Source organism: Nicotiana sylvestris, unplaced genomic scaffold (assembly GCF_000393655.2).
Source record: "Nicotiana sylvestris unplaced genomic scaffold, ASM39365v2 Un00054, whole genome shotgun sequence".
Lineage (NCBI taxonomy): Eukaryota > Viridiplantae > Streptophyta > Magnoliopsida > Solanales > Solanaceae > Nicotiana > Nicotiana sylvestris.
In genome coordinates, this window is record NW_027184390.1 from 11,112 (window position 1) to 21,739 (window position 10,628).

Genomic DNA, 10,628 nt, shown 5'->3' on the forward strand with positions numbered 1-10,628 from the left:
GAAGAGCTAAGGAGATTTACTTTACCTGTTGAAGTTAACGATGAGTATCAAAAATATTTGACATCACGTAACGGGGAAAACTTCCTATTGATGATAGCGATGATTTTGTCATGCTACCCCCGAAACAGATTAAGGAGCCTATCCTACCAAAAAAGGTGCTAGGTGTCCAACCTGTTGATTATGACCGTGAGTTGTAGAAGTTGAAAGCTGATATGAAACATGTTTGTATGGGTCTTTTTTATATATTTAGTATTGTTAAAATTGTAAAAGCACACACTCCCGCCACCGGCACTCCCGAGCAGCAAGTGCATGTTGATCAGATCCAGTCTATTATCTTTCTTTGTTTCATCTTGTAGCTTCATAAGCAGTTAAAGTCCTTCATGGAATATGTTTATGATAAATTCTAGGAAGTCTTTGAGTTGATAAATTCCAAGGTATGTTTCTTTTTTATTGTGCATTTCCTTTTGTTTTAGTTAAGTTACTGTATCCTTTTTTTAAAAAAATAGCTTGGTGCAAGCAAAGACAAAGATGGTGCACATCCAGAGGAAGACACCAGCGATCGTCATGATAATAATGATTTTGTGAGTAATATGGAGTTTGGTGGCAATGAAGATGTTGAAATAGATGGTTGTAAGGTCTGTTTAGTTGTGTATTTTGCACTTTTCTCTTTTCTTTTCTTTGTTATTTTTGATAATTTGATTCTTTTAAAAAAATAGGTCGGTGGAGTGAAGGCAAAGATGTTCCACATTCTCAAGGAGATACCAATGAGCATTATTGTAACAACATTATGCTCGATGCAGCATATCAGTTAGGTGTCAATATGATGGAAGAACCTTCTAGTGTGAAAGTTAACATGTTCGTTGCTAAAGTATCTTTCATACCAGATGTAGAGCATGATGGCGCTATTGGTGAGACTGCAGATGAGGCGGCAGGGGAGACGTAGGAAGAATCTTAAAAACAAAAGGTTCCCGAATCTCATACTTGCGTTGTTTGTGTGACTGCAAGTGTTGATGAGGCGGCAGGGAAGATGAAAGAACAATCTGAGAAAGAGGTTCCTGAATCTCAGATTGTTCTGTACCAGCCTGAATTACTTTCTGAAGTTTTGTCGCAAATGAAAAAAAAAGAAAGAGATGTCCTGCAAAGGCCGTGCATTCTCCGTTTATTACTATATTTGATTCAGGTTCCAGTACTGGTGTTGCTGTAGCGAAAGAAAAAAAAAGGCAAATTTATGTTGTTAAGCATCCTTTTCAAAGCAAAATCGGAACTAGCGTCAACAGCTCGTTGTTGAATGTATTTGATGCGTGGGTTAAAGAAGGGAAGTCCAAAAAGAAGTATGTTTTCCACTTTTGAATTTTGTTCAGTTTTATATTTTAATATATTGTCACTTATAGCTATCTGGGATAGAGTGAGAGTAGCCTCCATGGAGGACAAGATGCGGGAGTCGCGGCTGAGATGGTTCGAACATGTTAGAAGAAGAAATATTGATGTCCCTGTCAGGAGGTGTGAGAGGTTGGCCATGGAGAGTTTGAGAAGGGGTCGAGGTAGGCCTAAGAAGTACTGGGGAGAAGTGATTAGGCAGGAAATGGTGCTGCTTCAGCTCACTGAGGACATGACCCTTGATAGGAGGGTGTGGAGGTCGAGGATTAAGGTAGAAGGTTAGTAGGTAGTTTATAGTGTTCATCGATAGGCTTAGTAACATGCACGTCCCTTTATATTCTTAAATTTTTTATTACTATATGTGATTTTGTTCGCCTCAGGTATTATATTCCCTGTTGCTATTATTTGATACTACTTATCCTTTATCTCTCCCTTTTTTCTCTTCCATCTTTCTTCCTTCCTTGCTTCCCTCTTCTTCTTCTTGCCCTTCCTAAGTCGTTGGTCTATTGAAAACAACCTCTCTACCTGCATTAGGTAGAGGTAAGGTCTGCGTACAGACTACCCTCCCTAGACCCCACATGTTGGGATCAAACTGGGTTTGTTGTTGTTGTTGTTGTCACTTATAGCATTATTTTATATCAAATCACTGTATCTATTTTGTGTATATCGGTTACCAGGAATGAAATTTACCCGAACCATGTTAGTGAACTCAATCCTACTTGTGATCTTGGTGTATATCATGTTGAAGACAAAAAAAAAATAGTTTTACACTTTGACATATAATGGTCAGCCTTTGGATGACTCGGTATGTAATAAGTTACTTTTACAGTTTTTTTTTAATTTTAGCCATCGTACACATGATTTTCCCTCTTAAATTAAAATAGATTATTAATTGCTATCTTTCCTGGCACAAGAGAAGTAGTAAGCATTCATTTTCCTTTGTTTTCTGTGAATTTGGTTTGAAAAATCGTAGCTGCTTAAAGCTTTCGAGCCTTCAGTGATTAATTATTTGTTATGTTTTGTTTCAGTACATTGATGTTTTGTTCTATTATTTGAGGAAGAAGGGGAAGTATGACAAAGACCTATCTGTAATATTCACCACCAAGATTGGTACTTCGACGAGAAAATTAATGAGTTGTGGCAGACGTTTATTGATACATATGGAGACAGTGATGTGTGCAATCCGGAACATGTCATTGTAGAGTATATTCAGGGGTTTGTCTTGGATGCCAATGTTCCATGGAACATTGTCGAGCACGTCTTAATGCCAACTAATGTTGCAGAACAATGGCATTGGATAATGGTTGTGATGTCCTTCAAGGATATGTGTATTTATGTGTATGACTCTATGCGCAATGGAGCTGCTCATCAAGCCAAAGTTCATAAGACCATGGCCAAGTATTTTGTATTGCTACCTCATTTTTTTCGTGCACACGTATTTATATTTAAACAAAAAATATATCAATTGGCGCACTGTTGTCTACAAATCAAAGGACTTTATTACCCCTTTTGATGTAAAACTGGTTGAAGGATTGCCTCAACAAATCGAAGCGTATGAATTTCTTTCATCACAGTCTATTTTGTTTTTAGATTCTGCAGTTTGATAATTGTTGTTCTTTTAATTTTGTAGTGATTACGGTATATTTACGACATCATTTCCCGAGTATTTCATTGAGGGCAAGACGCCTCCTAAAAAATTCAATGTGTCACGACCCAAACCGATGGGCCGCGACGGGTGCCCGTGTCCTACCTGTCGAACACCCCTAAGCATGCGTCTAAGATATAAACCTGAATGACGTTTGCTAAATTACGAGAATAAAATGCATGAAGTAAACCTTCCAAAAAGGCATATGTAGATATACATGAGGAATACAGTGGGCGAGCCGGCAAGGCTGCTATAGACAACTATATACCCAAAACTAAAAGCCGACAAGGCCACATACTATACAACTGTACGTGACTGTCTACAAACCTCTAATAGAAATACAACTGTACAAAGATGGGAATGAGTCACGTCATACCCATATATGTATACAAGCATATCGTACCAAAATCAAAAGCAGCTCCGGATCAAGTGGAGAACGCCAACTCTCGCTGATCAAGGATCCTAAGAAGGGGGACCGTCAACTTGCCTACCTACACCTGCGGGCATGAAACGCAGGCCCTGGGAAATAGGGCGTCAGTACGAATAATGTACTGAGTATGCAAGGCATGAAAATCAGTAGATAAAAGACATAGATGAAACATGGAATAAAGAAATCCATCTATAACTCTGAATAACTTTGTAAATTTTGAAACATTTATAATGTCATGCACATGCATATAAATGTCGTATCATGCATAGGTATAGGTGTACATAACATCATCAAGCCTCTGAGGGCATCCCATCATATCGTCGCGGCCACTATGGGCAACATCATCAACATATACCAACTGATCAGGTGGTAGTGCGTATATAATGTCGTAACCTTCCCATATCCCATATACATATATATACATATAAATATGCGTATATAACGCCAACTAGTCATGGGTTGATTTACATGTATAAATGCATGAAAATATATTAATAATCTCAATATTCTTTTCGGATAAACTTTATCAACTGCATATTATTTGAGATACATGAACAGAAATATGTCACATGGGGAATCAAGAACACAGAGACCCCTAGTATTTCTATGAATAGAGTCGCTTATGAAAACTATGTGTTTGCTCATTTCTTCTGTATAATTTGGATCATACCAAAAAGAAATAAGGGATAGCCTTAACATACCTGGAGTAGGGGAAAATCCGTATGATGTTCTTTGGAAAGGTTGCACCGTACTCCTTTAGAACCGCAAAATTTTTATGTTGTTAAGCTTTTAATAATTCTCGTTGGATTTTGGTTGAAAGACGTTTGTTGAAAGCTTGGTTTATAAATTTCAGAAACTTCAATTGCATCCAACGTCAAAATGGACTTATTTGATGGCTTGACAAGATCTTCCTTCTCAACGTACTGGAACTTATTTCAGAGGCTTTAGATGGTTTTATAAAGAGTCCTTTCTATTCCTTGGAGATATAAATCTCTTAATTTGTTAAAAGTTATGGAAAGTTTTCTGTTAAAGGTCTTAGAATTAAAGTGTTGTTGGAAAGTGAAAATGTTAGGCATGAGATGTCTTGTTATCCTACATAGCCACATAAGCCAATATGACCCTTAGTCATTTGTTTTGTTAGCTTCTTTGCTGCCACATTTTTTTTGGGGGGGAGGGGGTTAGTCTTATCTCATAATTTAATAATTAACTAGGTAATGTCCTGTTACCCGATAATTAACTAATTACCCGTATAATTAAGAATTATCTCAACTACTTAAAATACTATTCATTTTTAATATACTTTATACATCATACTATCGTGGTCATATGGTACCTTGTATGGTACTAGTCCATAAATATCGGGTATTATCGCTCGACCCGTATTTTATCCCAAGTCGGCAACCTTCAACGAAACTCGTTTTCTTTAATTCGTGTACCCTTTATCCTTCATGACACTTACTTATCGCTTGTTATAAATAGCATAAATATATTAACCTCAAGATAATCTCATCCCCGAGTCTACGTCTATTAACTGAAGACGAAACTTTAACGTATGAAAATGCGAGATGTAACATCATTTCCCCCTTAGAAACATTCGTCCTCAAATGTTTAACTCTTCGGGATCTATATAACCTTGGTAGAGTCGCCTTTGTAACAATAGTACAACCAACTCTTCCTGTAGAAACTCAATAATTCAATACCACATAGGACCACAATTATCAATAACGACAATGGTCTCGCATGACCAATGACAATAACAAACATAATAATTCATACACGTACCTTAAGGTTGTGATGTCTCAATCGGACCTTGCTCTAGAGGAGGAAATAAGTAGGGATATCTAGACTTCATGTCTTCTTCGGCCTCCCAAGTCATTTCTTCCACATTGTTGTTTCTCCAAAGTACTTTCACCGAAGCTACATCTTTAATTCTCAATCTCTGAACCTGTCTGCCTAATATAGCAATGGGAGTTTCTTCATATGATAGTTGCTCCGTGATCTGAATGTTGTCAACTAACACGATTCTAGAAGGATCTCTGATACATTTTACGGAGCATAGACACATAAAAGACTGGATGCACAAACTCCAGGTCCGAAGGCAAGTCTAACTCATATGCTACCTGGCCTACCTTGCGTATGATTCTATATGGTCCAATGTACTGAGGGCTAAGTTTTCCTTTCTTACCGAACTTCATACCACCTTTCAGCGGTGATACCTTTAGGAATACCCAGTCGTCAACCTGAAACTCCAAGTCTCGCCGTCGATTATCCGCATAAGACTTCTGGCAGCTTTGAGCTACTAATAGTCTATCTTGTATAAGCTTAATTTTCTCAATTGCCTGCTGTACCTATTCTAGTACTACTAACGTAGTTTACCCAACACCGAACCACCTTATAGGCGACCTACACTTCCGTCCGTAAAGAGTTTCGTATAGAGCCATTTGAATACTGGAATGGTAGCTATTATTATATGCGAATTCAATAAGCGGCAGATGATCATCCCAGCTACCCTTGAAGTCTATCACACAAGCTCATAACATATCCTCAAGTGTCTGAATAGTACGTTCAGCCTGTCCGTCTGTCTGAGGATGAAAATGTTGTACTAAGACTTACCTGAGTCTCTAATCCCCTTTGGTAGGACCTCCAGAAGTTAGCTGTAAATTGAGCTCCTCTATCTGAGATAATAGATACAGGGACACCATGCAGTCGTACTATCTCCTTAATATAAAGTTGTGCATAATCCTTTGCGGAATATGTAGTCCTAATGGGCAAAAAATGGGCTGACTTTGTAATCCTATCAACAATCACCCATATCGAATCGAACATACGTTGGGTACAAGGTAAGCCTATGATGAAATCCATATTGATTACTTTCCATTTCCAAGTTAGAATCTCCATAGCCTGCAATAATCCACCAGGTTTTTGATGCCCAATCTTCACTTGATGACAGTTACGACACTGAGCAACAAACTCTGCTATATCCTTTTTCATTCCGTCCCACCAATATACTTCCCTGATATCATGATACATATTTGTCATTTCGAGATGGATAGAATAACGAGAATAGTGAGTTTTTCCCATAATCTGCCGATGTAGTCCTGCAACATTAGGGACATATAATCATCCTTGATATCCGAGGACCCCATCTCCTGTAATTTTAAACGATGTCTACTCCTTCTGGCGGGTGGTATCCCTATAATGAACTAGCATAGGATCCGCGTACTACGTTTCTTTACTTCAGTTACTAAAGAGGATGTTGCCGTATCCTGAATAGTAATTCCAATATCACCTGAGTCCAGTAACCGAACTCCAAGGCTAGCTAGATGATGAATCTCATGGGATATTCTCCCCTTTTCTGGCTGTAAGTATGACAGGCTATCCATAGATCTATGTCTGAGGGCATCAGCTACTACGTTCGCCTTCCCTGGATGGTATAAAATATCAACGTCATAGTCTTTAAGTAGCTCCAACCATCTGCTTTGACGTAAATTTAATTCTTTTTGCTTGAAGATATACTAGAGGCTCTTATGATCCGTATAGATATCAACATGAGTGCCATACAAGTAGTGCCTCCACATCTTTAGTGCATGAATCACCGCGGCTAACTCTAAATTGTGGGTCGGATAGTTCTTCTCGTGCTTTCTTAGTTGACTAGAAACATAAGCTATAACCTTACTATGCCGCATCAGCACATAACCCAATCTAACACTTGAAGCGTTACAATAGATAACATAACCATCGATCCCTTCTAGGAGCGTTAGGACCAGTGCTAAGGTTAATCTGTCCTTTAATGTCCGGAAAATTCGTTCGCAAGCATCAGTCCATTGAAACTTTGCTCCCTTCTGAGTCAACTTTGTCAAAAGTGCTGAAGGGAAGAAAATCCCTCTACAAATCTCCTGTAATAGCCTTCCAAACCGATAAAGCTATGAACCTCTGTCGGTGTTATGGGTCTAGGCCAAGTCTTTACTGCCTCAATCTGTTGTGTATCCACCCAGATGGATTCACCCGAAATGATATGCCCAAGGAAAGCTTCAGAGTTCAACCAGAATTCATATTTAGAGAATTTTGCATACAACTTCCCCTTTTGTAGAACTCTGAGCACAGTACCCAAATGATCTGCATGCTTAGTCTCTGAACGAGAATATACCAATATATCATCAAATAAATACAATTATGAACAGATCTAAAAAGGGTCGGAACACACGGTTCATCAAATCCATGAATATTGTTGGGGAATTGGCCAAACCGAACGACAACACGAAATTCAAAGTGCCCGTATCTGGTCCTGAATGCTGTCTTCGGAATATCTTTCTCCTTAACCCTTACCTGATGGTACCCATACCTCAAGTCTATCTTTGAAAAACACCTGGAACCTTGCAACTGATCAAATAAATCATCAATCCTCAGGAACGAGTACTTATTCTTGATCGTCACCTTATTCAACTGTCTATAATCAATACACATCTGTAAGGAACCATCTTTCTTCCTTACAAATAACACCGGTGCTCCCCACGGTGATGTACTAGGTCTGATAAAGCCTTTTTCAAGTAAGTCCTTTAATTGTTCCTTCAACTCTTTCAGCTTTGCGAGGGCCATTCTATAGGGAGGAATAGATATTGGATGAGTATCTGGTAGTAGATCAATAACAAACTCAATTTCTCTCTCTGGCGGAGGACCCGAAAGTTCATCAGGAAAAACATTAGGAAACTCATTAACCATAGGGATGGACTGAATGGTTGGTGACTCTACTTCCGTATCCTGAACCCGAACTAAGTGATAAATACATCCCTTTTTGATCATCTTCCTTCTCTTGAGATAGGAAATAAATCTACCTCTTGGCGACACTGTATTACCTTTCCACTCCAAAATGGGCTCCCCTGTAAATTGAAATCGGACTATTTTTTATCTACAATCAACGTTGGCATGACAAGAAGCCAACCAATCCATACCCATTATAACATCAAATTCTACCATATCTAACTCGATTAGGTCCTTTACGGTAGATCGACTATGAAATACTATTATACAACCCTTATATACTCGCTTAGTTACCACTGAGTCCCCAACAAGTGTAGATACCTCAAAAGGTTTAACCAATTCAGATTTTATTCCAAACTTACTAGCAACCAATGGAGTAACATATGATAAGGTGGAACCTGGGTCAAATAGTGCATATACATCATATGAGAAGACTGATAATACACCTGTAAAAACATCAGGAAATGACTCCTGATCCTGTCGACCTGCCAACGCATAAATACGGTTCTAAGGACCACTCGAGCTAGATGCTCCGCCTCTGCCTCTACCACGACTCATTGGTGCTTGTGAACCTTACCCAGGGGGCGTACTAATGATGACGAACTAGCTACAGATCCCGTTGGTGAAGCTATGCTTGTAACACCTCTTGTTGGACAATCCCTCATAACGTGGCCCGAATAACCACAAGTATAACAAACACCCAACCCCATATAGTAGTGCCCAATATGCTACTTACCACACTGAGCACATCGTAGCAAGGGCAGCCTCATCTAACTTGATTCACCCCTATATTGAGAACTTGAGGCCCTGAAATTCTAACTAGACCCTAAATATATGGAACGATCAAATCTCTTACCGCCAAATTGAAGGGGCGCGCTAGCCGATGGATGGGATGGATACCTCGCGTACTGCTGCCTCTGACCACCTCGAAACCTACCAAAAGGACCTGAAGACCTCGTTCTCTTATTTTGGGCCCTATCATGGTCACGATCCATCCTTTACTTCTACTTACGCTCCTCTACACCCTAAGCGTATGTTTGAATACGAGAAATATCCATGTCCGACTGAAGTGAGACCGACATACAATCATTAAGAAAGTGCAGCTCTAGTCCCATCACAAAACGGTGAACCAGATCCTTCATCTTAGATACAATAGTGGGAACATACCTAGCCAATGAATCAAGCTGAAGATTGTACTCCCAAACACTCATGTTACCCTGCCGAAGGGTCAAGAACCTATCAACTCTAGCCCGCCTAAACTCTGTAAACTCCTGCCATATTGCTGGAGGGGCATCCTCACCTCTGGACAATTTACAAGACTCGTACCAATTAACTGCAACATCTCGGAGTATATAGGAAGCTAGCTTAACTGACTCAGTCGTAGTGGCCTTCATTACCCTTAACGTCCTCTGCATTCTATCAATAAATACCTGAGGGTCTTCATTTGGATCTGCCCCACTGAATACCGAAGGGTCCAAATTAATGAAATCACGAACCCTCGCACTGACGAACCTTTCCGCATGACCAATACCTACTTCCTGACGCTGAGCCTACGCGACTACTAATCGAGTTAATAGTTGAATAGCATCTCTCATCTCTTGACCCGGTGCATCTGGATGAGGGGCTGAATGTACAAGGGCGGGCGCTGGAGCTGGTTCCCCTCAGAACTCTTCTGGAGAGGGCGGGGTATGTGAAGTCTGAGATGGAATCGCACTATGAGACTCTCCCCGGGCCCTAGTAACTCGTGGCGCTCGATTAGTAATCCCACCAGCCACGGACTTTCCATTCTAGGTGGTTGTAGTCTTCGGATGCATCCCTAAAAACGTAACATATTGTTAGGAATATGAATTCTTATATCGCACGATCTAAGACAAAGAGAGAGGATAATATCCTATATGTCATGTAGCCTCATGTTTATAAGTGTGGTGCACAACACACCCATAAACAAGACTCTACTAGACACGGTCTATAGATAACCCTTGGATATAACTGCTCTGATACCACTTTTGTAACGACCCAAATCGATGGGCTGCGACGAGTGCCCGTGTCCTACCTGTCGAACACCCCTAAGCATGCGTCTAAGATATAAACCTGAATGACGTTTGCTGAATTACGAGAATAACATACATGAAGGAAACCTGCCAAAAAGGCATATGTAGATATACATGCGGAATACAGTGGGCGAGCCGACAAGGCTGCAATAGACAACTATATACCCAAAACTAAAAGCCGACAAGGCCACATACTATCCAACTGTACGTAACTATCTATATATGTATACCCATATATGTATACAAGCATATCGTACCAAAATCAAAAGCAGCTCCGGATCAAGTGGAGCACGCCAATTCTCGCTGATCAAAGATCATAAAAAGGGGGACCGTCAGCTTGCCTACCTGCACCTGCGAGCATGAAACG